General features: G+C 29.4%; 1 protein-coding gene across 1 annotated transcript in view; it reads right to left on the bottom strand.

Annotated features, from left to right (window-relative positions):
- Positions 1-22,337, bottom strand: part of LOC117170961 — a 202,975-nt gene that overhangs the window by 169,868 nt on the left and 10,770 nt on the right. The gene's annotated exons all lie outside the window — the stretch shown is intronic.

Raw genomic sequence — 22,337 nt, forward strand, 5'->3', positions numbered from 1 at the left:
GTGAGTGCTGAGAATGACCGCTTCTGTGCAAAGGTTTTGTGATTTATGCTGGTATTGGTAAATCAGGGCTTGAATTCCGGAACTGTATTCAGGATTCAAGGATGCAGGTTTAGGTTTTGTAGATCTGGATGGCTACTCTTTCATCGTTATTTTAAAATTTGTGTTCTGATGTACTGATTCAATAGGTTGTACTGATCCCATCACTCCCGTTGCTCTCAAATTGACTAATTATTTGAAAAGAAGTTGTTCCTTCGTGATCATGTAAGGCAGCATAAAAATACAATATTCTTATGGGCTAATATCAGACATCATAGTCAAGAATTTTCTCAAAACAGGAAAAATAGGACAATTTTTGACGAAAAGAAAGAAATTAATTTTTTTAAACAAAATTAATGTATAGGTACCATACTGAATAAAATATGAAACTTTCTAAATTCATAAGAATTTAAGTCAACATATACAAATTGTTAAATCTTTAACTTATAAACGATACATTTTCAAACAAAAATGAAATAGTTAAATTTTATAGATAAAAAGAATATATTGTATGCAAATAAGACTAATTTTAAACAAAATATATTATTTTTCAACAAGGCTATTGAATTAGAAAGCCCAAATATGAATTATCTACAAAAAAGTTGCATTTCAAACCAGCAAATATGATTTTTCAACAAAAAAGTTAATTTTCTACCAAACGGGACAAATTTCTAGGCAATAAGTTTCAGTGGCTTATAAGAAAGACCAATTTTTAACCAAATACATGTCTTTTGTACAAATTAGTTCATTTTGAATTAAAAAATATCATTTTCCACCAAATATTTCTCTTTTTAACTAAACAAAGTAAATTTTCAACCAAAAAGATTGATCTTTTACAAGGTAAAATTAATTTTAAACGAAGCAGTTCATCCCTCAAAGAAGTAGTTTAGTTTCGTTGACACAGTGTTATTTTTCTAAAGAAGGCCGTCGAAGAACGGTCGAAACGTCTACGCCAAACTACACTGTAAGACCTCGCAATTGATAAATTATTTTTTGATACAAATATAGACTAGCAATGAACTAAATTTATTATTTTCAACCAACATCTTTAATTAAGCATTATTTTACTTCTTGACCAAGGGAGGTAACTTTTTAACAATAGATCCGTATTTTCAACAAAATTATAATACATTAGGCCAGGAAAGTTTTCATATGTCTTTTTTGATGATTAATAAGTTCTCTTTATCTTATTCTTGTCAGAGCCATAATTTTTTCTAGAAAGGGTTTAATACTCTCAAAATTATGTATACAAATTTTAATCAATGTTCAATAAATGTTTTCTTAAAAGTTAATAACTTTCGAAATAATCAACATTTGTTAATGTTTTTGGGCTCATTTTAAAAATATTTTGCCACAGTTGCAAGAACTTCAATTTGTAAAAAGAAAGTTTAGAGAAATTTGAGGACATCTTATCTGTAGGCAAATGAGAATGGAATTGATAAATATAAATTTTGAGGAGCATTTATAGAAACTTCACGATTATATGCTTGAAGTATTTTACAAAAATATTGTTCTTACCACAAAGAATTGAAAATTTTCCGACTTTTTTCTCGCAATTCTAACTTTTTTGCGATCAGATAAAAATTCTTTATTAGATTTATAATTACAGTGTGGAAAAGTAGCTTTAAAATTGACCCAAGATAATTAAACAAATTTTAATTATTTTTGAAGTTACTGAACAATTAAGAAAACATATATCATAGAAAAACGCTGGTGTTAAATTTGTTGCAGCTCAAATTTCATTGGGCTCCCAATGATCATTTGAGAGAGTTTTCAAGTTTCAAATGTATTCCTCTGAACGTAGGTGCCGTTGTGGGCATCTAGGGGAAAGTATCATTTGGAGACTGAATTTTGGCTCATGCAGAGTTGCGGAGTTCTAAACCGCACTGTCAGCCACCTGAATACCTGTCAAAGCAACTATTCGCTTTGCGATATTAGCCTAAATAATTGTTAATAAGGAAACCAATTGAAACAATATTTACCTAATTTTCAAATTTCTTTCATTTAATAGGGCGTACCAGTCATTTAGAATAAAATTATAACTTCCTAATGAAACTTCCAAAAGTTAGGTTAGTCATGCCGGTCGACATTTAAACTAAAGCCGGGATGTATAGAAAAAGTCATGACCGTCTACATATAAAATAAGGTATTTTCACTCCAATCACTAGCTCACTTCACTTCGTTGAATACTGAGCGCTAGTTGTCTACTCTTTGAAGCGCGATTCAAAATTAAATTGAAAAACAATTCTTGTAATTTAAATAAATAACTGATATTTCTCAAAATATTTGTTAACAGATACATTTTTTTAAATACCATATGATATTTCAGCAGCTTGATATATAGAAGCTAATTGCAGAATATAATAGTGATAATATTTGAATAATTCTAAAACAAAATTTCAGATTGTTCTTTTCGATTCAGACGTGACAAAATGACGCTTGAAGTAAAAAAAAAGGGAAAGCATAACTACAATGCAGTCGTGATAATTTATGTATTTATAGATTATATAATTATATAAATTCCCAGAAAAATAGGTACCAAATATTAAAAACTTATAAATAATTATTTTCTATCACTTTCCCAAGAAATTTCTTTCTAAATTGAATGATTTGTAAAATATAATTTTGTCTTTGGAATTCACTGAAAATAAACTGTTATTAATATAATATATGTGTTGTATTTTTTTGCCTGAAATCAAAGTTACACAATTTGTATATATTCTTGTGGATATTTCAATAATTATTTACTTAAGTTGCAAGAATTGTTTTTTAATGTAATTTTGAATCGTGCACCAAGTGCGGCCAATGAGCGGTCAGCCCTAACGCAAGCGTAGTAGCTCAGGGTGCCAACATTGGCATCATTGGTCCACAGTACAAACCGGAAAAATAAATCAAATCACCTGGCAGGAAAAAGTTGGGATATGGAAGCCTCAATAAGGTATTTTCACCTCAACCATCAGCTAACTTCACTTTGTTAAAAGCTGAGGCGGAAAAATGGGCCAAAACTTTATTTCTGTAATATATCTGTAATTAATCATCATTATTATTATTTTATTATTTCATTAAATAGTAATTAAAAAATAAGAATTATTTTTTAACAACACTTATATCGAAAAAAATTACCTTTTACAAAGATGTTGGCAAAATAGGGCAAAAAGGAACTGAATCCCATACATTTGGTCCCTTATTTTCCCCTCAGCAATCTACGAAGTGAAGTTAGCTGTTTATTGAAGTAAAAATGCCTAATAGGTATTTATCTTATCAGTTTGAATGTTCCTGCCGCTATATTTGAAACATTGCAATGTTTCACGAAACTCCCAATGTTTCATGAAACTTTTCATCACGCTACAGTTTCATGCAAATTTACATCCCTACTCATCGCGAAAAACAAATTTCTGATTTTATTATAAAATTGTATTTACCTTATCTTTCATGTATGACAATAGCCACTGCAAGATTAGATATCTAAGATACCTTTAAACTTCCGCAGAAAATCTAGTGGGAATTTGTTCGAACGACCAGGCATCAATTTTGATGCAGACCGTCACGACTTAGTTTGTACATCCCGGCTTTGGTGGTTTGAATGTCATATAGTAGGTTTTGACTAACCTAACATTTGGATATTACATCACGCCAAGTACTATTTTTATTCCAAGATTATTTAGTCTCTGGTAAATGAGAGGAAATAAAAAGTTAGGTAATTATTATTAAAACTTACCTGCTTATTAATATCTGTTTCACTCACAAAAAGACCGACAAAATGATCTTGACAGGTGACTTACAGTTTGTAGATGACACTTTACGTTGCACTGAATGAGAAAAAACAGTGTCTAAATGATGCTTTTCCCCTAGATTCTCCTAATGAACCTGTGTGGTTCAAATTTGTTGCAACTCTATTAAACACCGAATTCGGTGTACATTGGAGAATCGGCGAGTTTCTGTGCTTAGGTCGGACATGAATAAAATAAAGAGAACCTAATCAATCTTCAAAAAGTGGTGTACGAATACTTTTGTGGCGTACGTATTTTCAATCCTTAGAATTTTGCACCAATCAAGATAAATTCAAAACAAAATATATAATAATATACTCCTCAACAAAAAAATTAACTTTTAACACAAAAAACTTATATTTTTTGTTGGTTGCTATCAATTCAGTTCACGTTTAACTAAAAAAAACAAGAATGAGGGAAAAAGGAGAATTTTATTCAAAACACGTCAAAAAAGAAGAATTATTTTTTCAAAAAAAGGTATTTGGGGGAAGAGTGTGAATTTTGCGAATACAGTAAAAGTTCTTTGAATCTAAAATTTGGAAAAAGTATATTTTTATGAATTTTAACCATTAGAAAAAAGTTTGCAAGTGCTAAGATCCCGTTCTAATTACTCGATAATTATTTCATTTTCCTGAAATTGAGACCTTTGTAGTTGAGTGCGAAAATCAGTTTTGTCGGTCAAACGCATGGATGGTAATCCGGACGAGTTTCAGAAGTTGATGCAAACTTTTCAAGCGTTTCGAGATTCAATAAGTTCTAGTTGCAGAAAAGTTGGTTCTACAAGTTGTTCAGTGTGTATCGCCAGCCCCATGTACTCGGCCTTAAGGGAATGTATGTTTGCTCATGTAGTCAAGTAAAGTGAAACAGTTTTTGAGATTTCCTAGAAAAGACAGTACATATTTCCCTAGCAAAGTTGAATTCGTCCCTGAATTCTGTATTTTACAGTTCGTTTAACCTTCGACGTTTCACAGTTCACTGTTCCGTTCGATTGTCACGGGTGCTAAATCCAAGAGGGATTTGAGTACCTGTAGACGACTCTTATATTCGGAGACGGAGCAACGGGAGATTGGCACATAGTAAACACCTTCATTTTCTGAAGAAATTCGGCATTTTACTATTACTGCCTGAGGCTTGTCTTTGATTTAAGAAATACGAAATTCAGAATTGAGCATATTCGGGACAAGAATTTCGCATTAGAGTGATCCAAATTTATACCTGTGAAAATTCTACTTTTTATTTTAGGTTAGCAATAACTCCAACTTTTTGCGTATCTGGAAAAATTAATTTTCTATATTTCTTTTTTTCACATCGTTCAACATTAAGGTAATGCAAAAATGTATTCCAAACTTTTTTTTTTAATTTCCATGTATATTGCCCTATAATTTGTTCTAATCCGCACAAAAATGAGTACGTTTTTTGAAATAAATGAATAATATATATATATATATATATATATATATATATCCGGAAGCCTCTTCACAATTAAAAATAGAATACAAATGAGTTATTATTTATTAAATAGCACCCACATGACTCTGTTTTCTAGTGCTTTAAAAAAAGCCTACAATTAAAAAAACGAAGTTTGCAACCTTTTCGCGCTAATTGAGATTTTTTTGAGGTTTTTTAATTGATCAGAGTTTTTGAAAAATGTTCTTACTTTTCTCTTGGGAAAGTAATAATGAATGCAAGTTGAACAGCATCATTGTTAAAAAAATATATTGTTGTTCATTACTATCTCCCCTTAGATAATTGCTAAAATTTTGCGGTTATTTTCTGAAATCTAAAATTTTGTTTTGGCTGTTGAGTTATAAACAAATAATCAATAAAAATAGGATAAAATCACTTTTTAACAATCCCGTACTTTTTTAAGCTTATATTTTTCTAAAATAAAACAGGTATTTGATATATTCTTTAAATTTTCCATATGGGTCAAATTAAATATAAATTTTGCTCAAGGTAGTTTATGAAAGTCTTCTTTTTCAAATTAATTTTGATCTTAATATTTTTTATTTGTTCCGACCTGAAAATTCAAAGAAATACTAGAAATTTTACAAAAATCCTCACTTTGCTATCATTACTCTAAGAGAAGATAGTTATAAACAAGAATAAATTGTTTTAGCAATTATGTGTCCTTTCTTTCCCTAATTTTTAATTTACTGAGTAAAAGCGGATAAAAAGTAAAAAATGTGAGAAAAAGCCAGAGGCATCTAGTATTACTATAGGAGCAGATAGTCATAAACAATAGCAATTTGCTTAAACAATTATATATGGTCAATTTTATCCATTATTACCTCACTCTGAGTGAAATGCGGACAAAACGTTGAAAATATTAGAAAAAACTGTAACTTTCTACAATCATACTAAGAGAATATTTTTGTAAATAATAAAAATAGTTGAAATAATCATATCTGTTGAATTAAATTGATTATTGCAAAGCTTCAACTAAAAAGTTAAAAGCGAGTTGAAAAATTGAACAAACCGAGACTTTCTAACTCTAATGTAAGAGAAAGTATTTTTTACGAAAACGTATTTTTTGTATGGGAAATACCTGTTAAATTTTTATGAGGCTGGCGAAACTTATAAAAATCATTAAAAAAGGTATGAATTTTTTTATAGTTGAAAAAAATGTAGGTCGACATGCATGAAAATTCGAAGAAAACAAATTTGGATCACCTTAGTGGCTTTAAAATTAATATGGGGTTAAAATGGGAATGGTTTTTAAAAATATGAAAAAAATGATTGTTCACATTTTTTAATTAAAGCTTATTCACCTCTTAAAGAATTTTCATGTAAAATTGATGCTTAAAACAGTTTTCTTGGAATTCTTTCAACATGAATTATTTTTATTCGGTAAGAGAAAAGTATTTTTTAACCTAAAAAGTTACATTTTTATGGCATTAATAACGCAGCTAATGAAAATTAAGAGCCACATTTTTCGTGGAAGACAATTTTCAATGATTTCATTAAATGATAATCATTAACTTGCGACTTTTTTAGAAAATGCATGTAAAATAACAAATAAAAATTCTTAAGAAATTACAAAATATCATAAACAAAAAGATTATTTTTTGCATTCACCAACTATGTTATTTATCTTAAAAAATGGAAACTTTTCACGCTTTATAGGACAAACAATTATGTAAACAAATAATAATTGTTTGTACAATTAAATGTTAGTTTAAAAAATATTTAAACACTTGTCACTCATCAGTTAAACATAATTCATGTTAAAAAATTCCTTAATATAACAGGGCATTCTAACGCCTTGAACATTTTTTTGAAATGTGACTATACTTTAGTTTCAAAAAAGTTGGTAAACAGTACTTCTTTTTGACATTTTGTTGTAAAACAATCTTTTTCCTTTTAAAACTCCATGTTGATTTTGAAGCCCAGGGGCGTGGGTATAAAATTGGCAATTCCTTTTTCCAGAAAACGAACAAATTGACAGGGATCGATCACGAAAAATCGAAATTCGAGTTTTTCGGCCACCTTAATGTCCCACAATTAAGCAAACAAGCTTCTGTGGGCTTCAGACGTTTTTGAAAGTGTAAGATTTTTAATTCCGAAAGTATCTGTGTGTCTCGATTTTTTATACAAAATTTCGTTAATTTTGTACTCAACAAAAAAATACCCATTTATTTTTTTAACTTTTTAGAAATACCATGTTTTTCAATTTCCAGACTTATCAAGCAAGGTCTTATTGTTTGTACTAAAACTGTCTATGAACAATTTACAGTGGCTGGATATATTTAAAAAATAGAAAAAAATTAACACCAGATGCTGATTGGCAATTGTTTAACCAAATTTTATAAATAAATTTACAGATTTGATATTTTTCAACAAATAGATTAATTTTGGTACCAAATCAACTTAGGATATCTTTCCAATGAATCTGTGATAAGATACATGTATTTCTTATAAAAAGCTTCTTATAAAAGTTTCTTATAAAAAATTAATCATTTTTGTTAATTTGCAAAATAGGATAGCAAAGATTCATTTGAAAGACCAAAAGTCATCGCAAAAAATTTTTAGTCTATTCTGTGAAAAAGTTGGCCTATTTGTTGAAATATAGCTGAGCTTTGAATTTCATTAAATTTGTTTGTATAATTTATAATTATTGTACGTTTGCAAATTATTATACCAAACAATCAATGAAAAGATATTCTTAGTTGATCCCATAAACAAAGTTGAGCGTATATTTTGAAAAAATCCTCAACGTTTCATTCTTTTTCGATGCTTTGTGAACTTTTTAACAAGTCGAAATATGTTACTCAAAATAAAAAAGCTATTTGTGACAAGAATGAGGGAATCGAAAATGTAAGAAATAAGAGAGATGAAGAAACAAATTAAATTTTTTTAATCATTTCAAAAAACTGGTGAGGATCTATTTAATAATTCAGTTACCTCCATGATATATGACACCTTTCTTACATTTGTCTTTCTTCTTAATAATATTTTTAAAATTAAAAATAAATTTTTCATTGACGATAATTGTATTATTGGAATGGAAGCTTCTAATGTGTCCCCTAAGGGTTTACATTTTTCTTGCACCTACAGTTTGAGGTGGGTTCCGAACCACCAAAAGCAACAGCTTTAAGTACTTGGAGAAAACCTTTTTCTTTAGAGGTACTGGCCCCACGACTCTCAGGAGATGAACAACTCCCTTGCTAGGCTAGTGTTCACTGCATGGGCCGCCGAGACTCTTCCAGAGTGCGAGGCGGGAATCGAAGCCGCAAGCAGATGGAGTGAGTCCAAAGCCTACGCTTTAACCCCCACGACCATCGTCCCACTCAATAATTGTATTATCATTGATTATTTATTTTAAAGTTTGAAGTATTTTATCATTTGATAGTGAATTTTAATAAATTTACAGATTTCAAAAAAATCTTTTTTGCGATTCCATTTTAGTACTGAAATCACGTCCCAAACAGAATTTACTTTTTTAGTATGTGAACCAGTTTATAGAAAAAAACCGAGTTTCTTCCTTCTTCTCGAACACGCATTTTCTTTTGAAGTACAAGTTTGGAAAGAGTTTTCAAAGGAAAAAAGGGGGGTTTCAAGAGAGTAGTCAGTTGAGTGTAGATAGTGGAAAGTCGAAATAGGCGCCAGAACAATGAATAGACAGATATGTGAAAGAAGTAAGAATCGTCAGCATGCACAAGGTACGTACAAATCTTAAGAAGAATGAACATGCAAAATTCATGCTGTGCAAACTTTCTGTACTCTGCTTCAGCTTTGTCGGTACAATTCAGCATTATTTTATTCGTTTTAATTAAAAGAGAATTCAAAATTATTCTCTAATCGAAGGAAAAAATTAAATGTCCTTAATAACTAAGAAAGGACCCTTCACAATATGTACAGAAAAACCCTTTTAGTCAAAAAGTGTAATCATACTATTTTTTACATAATGCACAACCTCAGAGATATATCCTCTTTTATCAGAAGAATGCTTCTTGACACAAATGGAAATTCCTCTTGAATTTAAAATTAAAAAAGGAAATTTACATCCTTTTTCAAAAACCTTCACAATATCTTGCAATGAAACAAGTAAGAGGATGATTTTTTTGTTTGAGAACATATTTCTCTTTGAGTAACTCTCAATCAATAACGCATAAACAATTATAGCAGATACAAAACAGTTTTTGGCAAAACAAATGCTAAACTTCCAATTTTTGGAGAAAAAATAATATATTATTAAAATTTGATCCTTTTTGAAAATTGTTTATTATATTTGGCGAAAAGCTTGATATTTTGCAGAGCAGACCCACTGTGATAAGATTTTTCTATCGATGAATTTCACAAATTCACGATTTTTAATATGCAGGATGTTCAGGGGTTCTTTTAATACCGTTTAAAGACTTAATACAAAAATGAAACTTCTAAAAGACCGAAACCACGTGGATTTTTAAATTAAACTATTGGGATTCAAAATATCTTTAAGGTGAATGTAAGAACTCCTATCTTCCGGGGACTGCAAAGCAACCCTTAATATAAATTCAACGATCTATTTGGCTAGGGGATTTTTGAAACATTTATTTTTAAGTGATTTCCGATTTGAATAATTTAATAAAAAAATCTCCCCTCGTATTAGTTGTTTGAAATGTTGATTTTCTTGGTTAAGTCTTTAAGGAGTGTTAAAAAAATCCTTTTAATAAAGTAAAAAATTTGCTTTGTAGAGAATGCTTTCTTAACTTATATTGAAGTAATTATTCTGACTAATAGACAAATGAAATTTTTCTGTGATTCTGATTTTTACAAAACGTTGATTTCTTCGAAAAAATGTTTAAAGAAAGTCAAAACAACCTTAAAATAATCCGATTCACTTCTCCTGCAAGGAGATGTTTTCCACATTTTTTTAACATGATTTTTGTCTCCAATAGTTTGATAAAAAAATCTTTTGTGGATTTGTGTTTTAGGAAGTGTTGATTTTCCTACATTATTCTTTAATGGATGTTGAATCAACATTTAAAATAAATTTAAAAACCTTTTTTGGTAAAGGACATTCTTTAAATTTATTTTTATTTTGGTTGTTTAGAAATATCGCTTTTTTGCTTATGCATTTAAGGAATGGTGGATAATCCATAACATAAACTGAACCACTTTTGAGGCTAGGACATATTTTTTACACTTGTTTTTAAGTAATTTCTGATCTATGTAATTTGATAAAAAAAGTCTCTTGTAGTTTTGAGTGTTAAAAAATGTTGATTTTCAGACTTCAAATTTCAAAAAGATGTTAAAATATCACTTGAAGTATCTCCAGCTACTTTACCTGCTTAAGAATTTTTCTCAATATTATTTCAAAAAGCGCTGTCGTAACTGACAGTCTAATGAAAATATTCCGGTTCAATAGAAAAATCTTCTGTGGTTTCAGATTTTCGGAAATTTCGATTACCTTGTCCGAGGTTTTGAAGAATGATAAAACATTCCTTTTAAATAATGTAAACATTTTCCTTGTTAAATAATATTTTTTACTTTTATTATGAAGTGATTTTCGATCCCAATAGGTTATGAAACACATTTTTTGTTTCTTAGAATATGTCAATTTCCTTGTTTGAATGTTTAGGGGATATTAAAACAAACTCGCACCAAACTGATTGATCTGCAGGTTTGAAATTATATATATGTACATATTGGGACGTTCGGCCTAAAAGCTATTTTCTGTACATTTGGTGCAGGATCTCTTTGGAATAAATCATATATTTCACTTTCACTTGATCCTCTGTAAATTAAATATAGACTTTTACGGATTTTTTTTGGTTCGTAATTGCAAAATAGCGAAATTAAATTCACGTCAAGTAAACAAACCAACACCTCGTTAATCTCGGATCGTTTTAATTTTAGGTGTAATTTAAAATGTGATACTTACCAGACAGAGAGAACATGTGAGGCTTTTTGAACAGTGTGTTAACTGATTAGAGAATACATTACATTATCGTTGATTTATTCGTGCATTATTTGCGGAGAATTAACGGCGGATAATTTTCAACATTTCAAGCTGCGACATTTCCGGGCAGAGTACTCGTAATTACGTGCTAGTGCATCGTGCATATGCAAATACGTGATGCATCGCTGAACTGATTCCTAATTTGTCAGAAACCGATCTGTATATGGTCAGTCATTCGTCTCATTTGAAGAATATTATAGACCAAACTCGTGAATATTTAGCCCTTGTTTCAATTACATGGACGGCGACGCTATACAATGCAAGGAAGAATATTAAAAAATTTGTTTATTTTTCTGGCTTTCAATGCACTTCTTGACTGACATCAGTTACGTTATCAATATTCGTGCTGGGTGGAGACTAGTTTCTTTACTAATTATAGTTAATTTTTTGGTAGTGATAGTGGCAACACAATTACTTTTGTAGTTAATCTGTAACGAATTGGTAAGTAGTTACATTTTTTCTTCATTAGTAACTACAAAAATCGGTATTTTTTTAGTTACTTTCTAGACTAGTAAATATTCCTGTAATTCAAAAGTAACAGAAGTAAAGAATTTGCAAATCTTCCAGAAGTGACAGTCAAAACTAGGGAAACATATAGATAAACTTTCAGGAAAAAAAATTATTTCCAGTAACATAGATATTTATAGCCCAATATAGGAACATTGGATTTTTTTCAATCCTGCAGTTCCAAATTTTGTGAAATCTACAGAAACATTTTCGAAAAGAAAAAAAAATAATTTCAGAGTCGTTAATATATATTTTTAGTAGAAAATTAATTTTAAATCGAAGCTTTAATTATTATAGTTCAGGATTCATCATTCTAGTTTTAAAATCGTCATCTTGTTTTAAAATACTGTTATTATTGTTTTAGAATACAACTTGTTTGGTTCAAAATTGGATTTGACGAAAATTTAAGTGCTCTGCCAAAAATCGGTCTTTTTAGTTAAAACTTTAATTGTTTTCGTAGAAGATTCAACTGAAGATTCTTTCTTGGTTCAAAATTGAATTCTTTTTTGAAAACTGGTTTTTTGTTCTGTTTTTTATTCGAAATAAAAAGCTTTTTTGTTTACTATATTAACTATTACATTTTCCATTGAGAATTCAAGTTTTTTTTTCTGGAACGTAATTTTTCATTTGAAAATTTAACTTTCTTATTTTTTTTAAAAATTGACCTTTTGTTCAAAATTCATATATAGTGAATCCGAGATATCGGGCCCCCTGATATAGTTCTTCCGAGAGTTTACATTGCGCTGTAAGTAGGATCAAAAGGAGCTGCGCGGGATGAGCAGCAATCACTCTGGCGTGAACAAACAAAAGCGTTTTCCACGAAACGACCCTCTATCTGGGTAATTTTCCACAAAGGTCAGGCTCAAAATCGGCTAAGTATCAGAGTTTCACTGTATTTTATTGAAATATCATCTTTTTGTGATAAACAAATTATTTTCATGGTGAATTTATCTTTTACGTTGAAGTACAAAACCTTGAAAAATTATTTATCGGTGAATAATTCATGATTTTAGTTAAGAGTTTTTAAATTAAAATCAAAATTTATTTATTTTGCTTGAAAATTAATTATTTTTAGTGGAAAATGCAACTGTTTGGATGGCTATTCAATTAATTTGTTATAAGTTAAAAATGTAACTAATTTGTTGAAAATTCCTTTTTTTTTATTTAACAAGAGTTTTTTAATGAAAATTTAATTGTTTATTTTTTCTTTGTAAGTATATTTTTTTTATTAAAATCATCGTTTTAGTTAAAAGTTTACCTATTTTTTGAACAAATTTTTTTCCTCTTTAGTTAAACATTGAACTATTTGCTGAAAATGTATGTCTGTTGTTAAAAATTGAGTCTGGAAAAAATATGTTCTTTTGGTCTTATGATGTTGTAAATCTTTCAGAAGTAGAGATCGTAACTAGATAAATCTGAAGGAACACTTTAAGAAAGAAAAAAATAAATTTAAAGAGTCATGGAGATTTATAGACTAATACAGGAAAATTGCAGTTTTTAATCAGTTTTTTATAACTATTAACTAAAAAGTAATAATAATTACTTTTTTTACTGAAGTAAGTATAGAAGAAGTTTTGTTTTGAATCAGTAACTAGTATGTAACGGTAACGATAACTAGTTCCTTAAAAAAATGACACGTCACTGTTCAATTTTCATAAATATTTTAAATTTATTTATAAAAAATTGCAAAAACACGTAATACTATGAATTTGGTACAATCTTTGAATACTTTAAATATCACAAAATTGAAAGTCGCCGCCCATGCTCACTTATAAATATTGTCTAATAATTTTCACATGATTGTAACATATCTTTGTTTATTTAAATTCATGAGTCATTTCGAAATACAATACTATGTAGTACCTAAACAATTCGACGTGACCCAAATCTTGCTACGCGTTTCTTTTCATCAAATTCTACATAATTTCGACTAATTTAAAATTATAGCAGACTCAAGCTTCTCACACAATTATGATAAATTATGATTGTATACTCATGTAACGCTAACAGAAAGGCGATGTTAATTAAATGCAAGCACAGTGTGTCAACTCGAAGAACGAGATTCTCGGCGAATAACAAAAGCCATCTCGTATCATCAGAATCGTGTAGTGTCATAAGCCGAGTGGCTTTGAACCGCAACTGAGACCTCATACAATATATACATACATCAAAGTTTATCAGGCACGGCAAAATAGGTTGATAAAGCTTCTTACAATATGTGCTTCAGCACTTTAATTAAAATTTGAGTACTATAAGTCTGCCGTCCTGACGATCAAAATATACAACTGCATTTTGATTAAAAAAGAGTTTTTGTTTCTGCGGATTTGTTATGAAAAGACGAATTCAACTATGCTTATCGTTATTTAAAATTTTAATTACGTCTCAAAATAATTAGGTCTTAATGAACACATCTGCGCAGAAGTGATTTTTTTCATTAGTCGATTAATTGAAAAATTAATATTAATTACGATAAATAATTAAACAAATATAAATAGTACCTTAACAACATTTTAGAGACTATCCTTACCGTCTGGTGATATTAGAATACAAAAAGTGAATTTTCTAATTGTTGCTTTTTCATTACACTTATTCCGGACCAAGTCGTAAAGAATAACAAGCAATATCTTAAACAATTAAAATTTTAAAAGCCCGCGTGCCTTATTTTAAACACAATGTTTTTTAAATAGAATTGTTTCTTTATTAAATCGAATTTGTGAGCAAAAAATAAAATTGGAAATCATTTTAACTTTTAAGCGAAATTAAATAATTTTAGTAAGAAATTGATTATTTTTTAGCCAATTTTGTACACTAATTGATTGTTTTGTGTACTTACTATACAAAGATTTAAATGATAAAATTAATGACTTTTGTATTATTGATATATTTTGTATTAACAGAACTTAACAAGTAATTGTAATTTAATTATTATTCGGAATTGTTATATTATATTTTCATATAGACAATAAAACTTTCAAATTTTTCTTCAATGAACTCGTATGAATTTCTGTAAATCTTCTTTAAAATCTAATATTTTCACAAAAATAACAGTTAGTATCGAAAAACACTAACTGAGTCCGAAATTATTAGAATATAATTATTTTTTCTTTGATAATAATAATTTTTTGTTTGTAATACGCTAACACATACCAAAATTGTTAAAAGTTATGAAGCCTCTTTAAACTTCAATTTTGTATAGTCAAAAATAGCAACTAGTGTGGAAAAACACTAACAGAATGTCAAAATCTAAGTTTAAAATCATAGTTTCGTTTAAAATCACATAAACTCTGATTTAAAAAATACCCATTTCCTACGTGAAGCGCTAAGATAGTCTAAAATTGGTAAAAATGGTCAGTTGTGATGATTTTTTCTTTAAAAATACCAATAACCAAACAAAAAACTAACATACCCTACTATAATGAAAAACTTTAGTATTTTATTCAAGTTTTTGAATTAATGCTGAAATTCTAATAAAAAATACTAATTATTTCTAGACTTTGGAGACAAGTCTTAACAGCACTTTTTTAAATAGCGGTAGTTAAGTTTCTCCATCACGAAAGTCGCTGAGACTCAGCAGCACATGTGCACATGCGTGTTTTTGAGAAAAAGATTTCTTGGCGACTTGGTGCATTAATATCTATTATATTTACAGTTTTGCATATAAATAATGAAAAAATAATTTTTTTTATTGAAATATAACATCATCATACATAGTTTCTTCATCAGGGCGACAGAAGTTATTCTTCATTGTGTCCAGGAATCTCGTACGAAAAAAGGTCTTTTTACCGTATTAAGTGGGTAATGCGCGTTTTTTTCCTATAATCGTTTATGAAGAGGACCTGATTAAAATGTTCTGTTTTCTATAAATGAAACCCGTGCATCCCGGATATATTTTTAAAAAATTTCTAAAAATCGTGTTTGCGTGGACTGACCCACTTCCATCGAATTTGACAGCAAAATGTTCAACACCAGAATGAAACTACACGAAATTCTGAAAAATTGGAAGTAAAAGAAACCTCCTATTTTCAATTAAGATAAAAACAATTTTAAGTAATTATAAAAAAATTATAAATTGAAATAATAATTAATAATTTAATAAATAATAATAAATATTAAAAAAATAAATTATAAAAAAAACATTTATGAACTATTTTTTAGGGAAAATAATTCGTGTTCAGTTTTTTGTTTTCAGAATACTTCGCTTCTCGATGAAGTTACGTAAGTGGCGCAAGAGAAAAAGTTGTAGGTGAAGTAATTATGCGTAAATCTAAAAAAAGTATAATTTTTTAGTCTATATAAATTAAGAGTTATAACTCTTCAGAGAACCATAATTTTCTTGCTATATTAAGCTATTTTCAGCCGAAAAAAGTTTCTTCAAAACTGCTCGTTACATACATATCCTACAAAAAACATTAAGAAAACCAATTATAGAGGACTAAATTTAGCGTAAAATATCAAAAAAAGGAATGTTTGAGCTCATATAGGTCACGAGTTAGGTGACCGTTTTTGAGTATATTAGAGACATATATGCATTTCTAGTTAATTACAAGTTCGCTTTCTTCTTCTTTTTTTTAAACAACAAAAAATTGGTCAACAATTATTTGAATAATACACTTCACTGTACCAATTTAGTGCAAATATAATGTATTTGCTGTGTATTTATTAAAGGGATTAGTTTTATAACATTGTATTTTTTAATGTTAAGAGTGCCAAAAATTAATAAACTAATCACTGCAGAGGAAACAAGTATTGTTAATTATTGATAATGTAAAAATATGTAAACAAATTAATTATATAATAATGTAAATGATAAAGAAACTAATTAAATTTTTGAATAGTTGATTGACTGATAAATGACTAAGTATCGAAAGATAGTCTACATCTTAGAAGCTTGAAAATTGTTTTGTAAGATGAACTCTCTTCTATAAAAACCCGTAGTTAGATTGCATTTTATCAGTCAATCAATTATTCAATTTTTTAAATTATTTTTTTCATAACTTACATTATTATATAATTAATTTGTTGACACGTTCTTATATTATCAACAAATAACAATAATCGTTTTCTCTGTGATGATTAGTTTATCAATTTTTGTAATTTTTATCATTAAATAAGCAATGTCAAACCAGTTTTTTCTTTTTATTTAGTTTCGATAACAGATATTCTGGAAGTGATTTTCACAAAATAAATACATTAAATATGCACACAACTGATAGGGTAAAGCGTATTATTTAAACAATTGTTGAACAATTGATTATTTTGTAATAAAAAAGGAGAAAAATGTGAACTTGTAATGAAATACAAATGCATCATAACTCTTAATAACTCTTAATATATACAGACTAGAAGATTGTATATTTGTTTAGATTTACTCATAATTTCCTGCCCTATAACTTTTACTTTTGAACCACTTACGTAGTTTCAACGAGAAGCAAAGTATTTTTTAAAACTGAACACGAGTAATTTGCCCTGAAAAATTAGTCGAAAGTGTTCAACTTTGTAAGGCCATAACTTATGTCCTATTGGGGCTAGGTCATTGCATTTTTTTAATTAATTAAAATTGCGTCTACTTTAATTAAAGTTCGAAACATTTTTTGTTGTAAAATTAACAGATTCTAATTTACAGGTACAAACTCCGGAATTGGGTTTTTTCGCCTCTTTAAAAAAAAATCCGTGTTCTTTGGAGGACCATAACTCGGCACCTATTGAAGATAGGTTTTTTTGCGTCCAATTTTTCAAGAATTTCCTGTAGTTGAATTTTCGTGTTTAGTTTCTATGAAACTCAGAATTTTAATCAGAGTTCCTTAATAAACTGTTTCATCAACAAAAAGCACATTACCTGGTTAATACCGTGTAAAAGTACAAGATGCCTGGACTAATTTAAGATAGAATTCCGCACGTCTTTTGTTGTTGCCAAAAAAAAAGTTTTTAAAAATTGCCCTCGTCACAAGTGATGCATTCAAGTGCGACAATCAAAACAAAAATCGAATATAGTGATAAAATTTCTATCGAACTTCGAGTTCAAGAAGTAAGTCCCTTGTAGACGGTCGATTAATAATATCAATAATCAAGAGAGAACAAGCGAGAATTTTGAGCATTGCTTTTTTGTACGTACCATTTTAGAAATTATTTAAAATTATTTTCCAATATTACATTAATGCAATTACAGCAAGAGATTTCGTGTGATCGAAATTTTTAGAAGTGAAGGAAACAGGAATCAGAAAGTCAAATTTAGTTTTTGGAAAAGTTTTTGGAATTTGATTAATTCTTAAATTTGCTTGCTACAATATTTTTTTTTATTTTTCATTGTGAATGGTTGCATTTTAAATATATCTAACGTACAAAATGTAAAAAGACAACCAAAATAGAAAGAGTTAAAAGATTTTATTCTGAACTTTGAAAATATATAAGTATACATCGCTATATTCACTAAGAAGTAATCTCAAAATATTTGTATGTTTTTGACTTTACGACTTTTTGAAAAAGTTTAATCAAATTAACTTATTTATCACAACTTAATGTTATTTAAATAATGGGAAATTTATCAAAATTATTCAACTTAGGAAATCTATACAGAATTCTAAATTTAAAATTATACGTTAACGGTAAATCATAAATTCGATTGATTTACAATTTATTTTTTATTATTAAATTTCAGACATATTAAGTCCTGGATTTCTCTAAAGTGTTGTAAGAATCAAGATCTCATTTTATATTAAAAAAAAAACGCTTTTGCATCCACCATGATCCAAGAAATTAAAAGGAAGGCATTTCATAGCAATTCCTTTAACTATCATCTTCTCAAATTTCTATTAATTAAAACTTATCTAAGAAATTACGAAGTATTAATAATAAAGTCAATAAAATAAAATGAAAAAAGTAAAGTTCAAATAAAAAAGCAAAAGATTCCTATATTCCCTTAAACTGACAGAACTTTTTTGATCCCCACAAATGACAAAGTGATAGGTCAAGAGTCAATATTATCGCTTTTCTCGCTTGACAGTTTTAGAGCACAAGGTTCGATCATAAAAATAATAATTATTTCGATGACAAGACTTTTTTAATATCGAGCAATAAAGTTCAAGATTCGATTAATTTTTGTCTTGTACATCACTACTCGTTATCGAGCATGTAATATTTGGTAGCACTTCAGCTCTCAGAATTAAATTCTGGTTTAAGCTGCATCATTGATCCAAGTTGAGAGAAATAAAATAAACATTATGAGCAAAAGAAAATTGAAACCATTTCAAAATCTCAGAAAGATCAATTTAATTTTCAAAGAATAAAAAATGATAATATGCAATTAAGTTGCACAGCTGATTCAAAGAAAAGGTTTTATCTTATTTAGAAGATAGACAATTCAATCATATTAGACAATTCGAAAAAGAAATTGCGACAGCAGTACGAAGCAATTAATCATAAAAGACACGGACAAGCAATTTTAACATCATGAATGCCAAGCGATGCCTGTAAACTTAATTCATAATCCACATTTAAAATGTAATATTATTTACAATATTTTACGATAGGAATTGTACAGAAATTTTGTTGGGAGATAAATTCAAGGGAAGAACGAATGATTAATAGAAAACAAAGTTATAAAAGACATTTGTTATTAGGACCTAGATACATTACAAAAAGTGTTAAAAATAAGAACAGCCTGGCACATACTGTTGAAGGAAACTTTATAAATTCAGAACAAATTACTCAATCCTCATTCATAAGCATGAGCCGTTATAGCTCTTTTCAGATCAAATTACAAATCCCATCCAATTTCAGTAAATCGCTAATTCATATTAACGTTTAACTTCAGTTTGACACTAATTACTGTTCAATTGTGCTATTGAGTTCTTGCTTTATTCTTCAAACCGAATTCAGGAAAAATTAAGTAATAAGATTATAATTTAAATATTTTTTCCACGTTGGAAAACTGGATCTCATTACAAAAATAACGAATTTTATAAAGATATCCTCAGATTAAGATAGTGCGACAATATGAACCGAGTATATTTTTTATGCTTCTCAGTCATACTTTTAAAAGCAAGTAGAAGCGAAAACTCACAAGAAAGGTGGTAAAGTTTTATTTGCAAAAGAAAAAAATGAGCGCTTTTATGGTCAACGACAATACAAACTTCTTTTAAATCGATAGACATAAAACCCAAGAATTGTCAAACTAGTTTTGAAGTAACACTTACCAGTCAAGCAGTTAAAAACTTTATGGGTATATTTTCCAGCAGAATATATATCTATTTTTTAAGATCCTCTTATATTTAATTCAATTGATCTATTTTGGATTTGGATGAAAAATTTGAAACAAATCTTCTATTTTGATGAGAAAGAATTATTTTAAAAAGTTACCTTCGAAGATGTACTTGGCCTTTGATAAATAAATTATCGGGATTAAGCTGTGGTTATACCTGTTGTATTATTATTATTTTCTAGAAATAATATGCGTATTATGGGGCCATCCATAAACTACGTCACAAATGTAAGGACTAAGGGGAGATGTTTAAGAATTTAAATACCGAATAGTTCGTTTCCCGGTGATCAATTTAAGAAATTTTGCAAATTTTGCGAATAAAGGCCCTGAATAATAATATTGATAATAATGTAATAATAATATAATAATAATAATAATCCGCCCTCGGCACATCGAGACATTAACACCAGCTGGAACGCTCCAGGTCCGGACATGGTGCACAACTTCTTGGGTACTGCGTATATGTTACCTAAAAAACCAGATATTCAAAATGCATTTGAATTTCGACCGATAGCCTGTCTTCCATCAATTTATAAATTTTCAATAGCTGCCATTCTAGATAAGGTATATTCTCATTGCGATGAGAATGACATCCTTACAAGCTCGTAAGTATCAAAGAAACTTACACATGGCATACATTGACTACAAGCAAACGTTTCCTCCCGTGCTGCATGACTTCTTGCTTGAAGTTTTAAAACTTTACAAAATCTTCCCACGCATTATTGATTTTTAATGCGATAAGGTTCTTGGGTACAAGAACCAAGTATTTTGATTCAACAAAGCCGTCGAGCATATTATTGATGGCTATCCCGTAATGGCTCAGAAATAATATACGCACAGACATAATGATGTAACGGGAATTATACATTAACAACTTTCCCTAAACCTAGGACTCTTAAAATAATGGATGCCTTCATATATATAGACATTCTAATATCCGTTTGAGAAAGCAAAGATTACTTCTTATATTGTGATTTTACTATCCTGAAGGATCATTACATCCCGGTAAATCCACCTGACATCGTGATGCAAGAAAGAAAAGGCGGAAGACTCTACATCCTCGACATTGCTTGTCCACTCAACCGAAATTTTCAGTCAACCTGTACAACCAAGATCCGGAAGTTTAGCAAGTCAAGGCATGAAGTAAAGACCACATAAAGGAATGTGAATCATGCATCCATACATCCCATTGTGATTTCGGTTATAGGTAATGTGCACGCAAGAGGCAATGAACATCTAAGGAAGCATCCAAAGGTGACTGTTATCACCTCGAACGCTCGTGGCCGCTCGTTATTATATACCTACAACATCATCGCAGGAGGTTTCAAGCATGGTGTAAAATTAACTTATAACATTCTAATCTCATCAGTCACTTGGCTTAGTCAGTGGCTATGATGTATAACCGGGTTCACCCGAGTAAAAATTCAATAATAATGAAGAACCCTAGTTGAAATTTGCAGTTAATCTATACAACGAAGATCCACAAGCATAACGAGTTAAGGCATGAAGTAAAGACCACATGAAGGAATGTGAATCATGCATCCATACATCCCATTGTAATTTCGGTTACAGGTAATATGCACGCAAGATGCAATAAACATTTTGAACATTTAGTAGTCAGTAGAGTATTGGCAGCAGCTCAGAAGGCGGTTTTATTAAACACCTATCGCATTGTTAGAAACTTTCTTGACCATCAGGAAGCAAGTGACTTAAAACCTGTGAAGTGACAGATGGTAGCTCTAAGATACATACAATATCAGCACAGGAGTTTTCAAGCACCGCACTGGATTTACTTATAACATCCTAATCTTATCAGTCACTTGACGCAGGCCGTGGCTATTATGTATAACAGGGTTACCCGAGTAAAAGTTTTGAATAATGAAGAGCCTCAGTGGCTCAGTTGGCTAGATGCTCAGACTTAACCGCAGAGGTCTGGGATTCGATCCCTGAACCGGTACCTCTAGACATTTTTTTATGTACTTTTACCGAGGTTCTGGTAGTTCGGAAAACACCTTAAGCTGTAGGGTTCCCCTATCGTGTACTTGACTCTTACTCAGTCCGTGCGTGATGGGGTGAAACCCAGGCTTTGTCCAATATGTCGGGGCACACTGCTCTCATCAGATCACTTCATTGCATGATAAAAATTCTTTTTTTCGTACGTGTAATGCGTGCAATTTAACTGCATTTTCTCAAATATCATAAATATTATAACTAAAATCGAAAACTGCGATTTAAATTCTTGAGGAATTACAGCCATTAATTGTAAGTGCAATTTTTTTGATTTATTTTTAAAGAAGATTCTTCGAAGCACCTACGGCTTTGA

The sequence above is a fragment of the Belonocnema kinseyi genome, chromosome 4, assembly GCF_010883055.1.
Source record: "Belonocnema kinseyi isolate 2016_QV_RU_SX_M_011 chromosome 4, B_treatae_v1, whole genome shotgun sequence".
Taxonomy (NCBI): Eukaryota; Metazoa; Arthropoda; class Insecta; order Hymenoptera; family Cynipidae; genus Belonocnema; species Belonocnema kinseyi.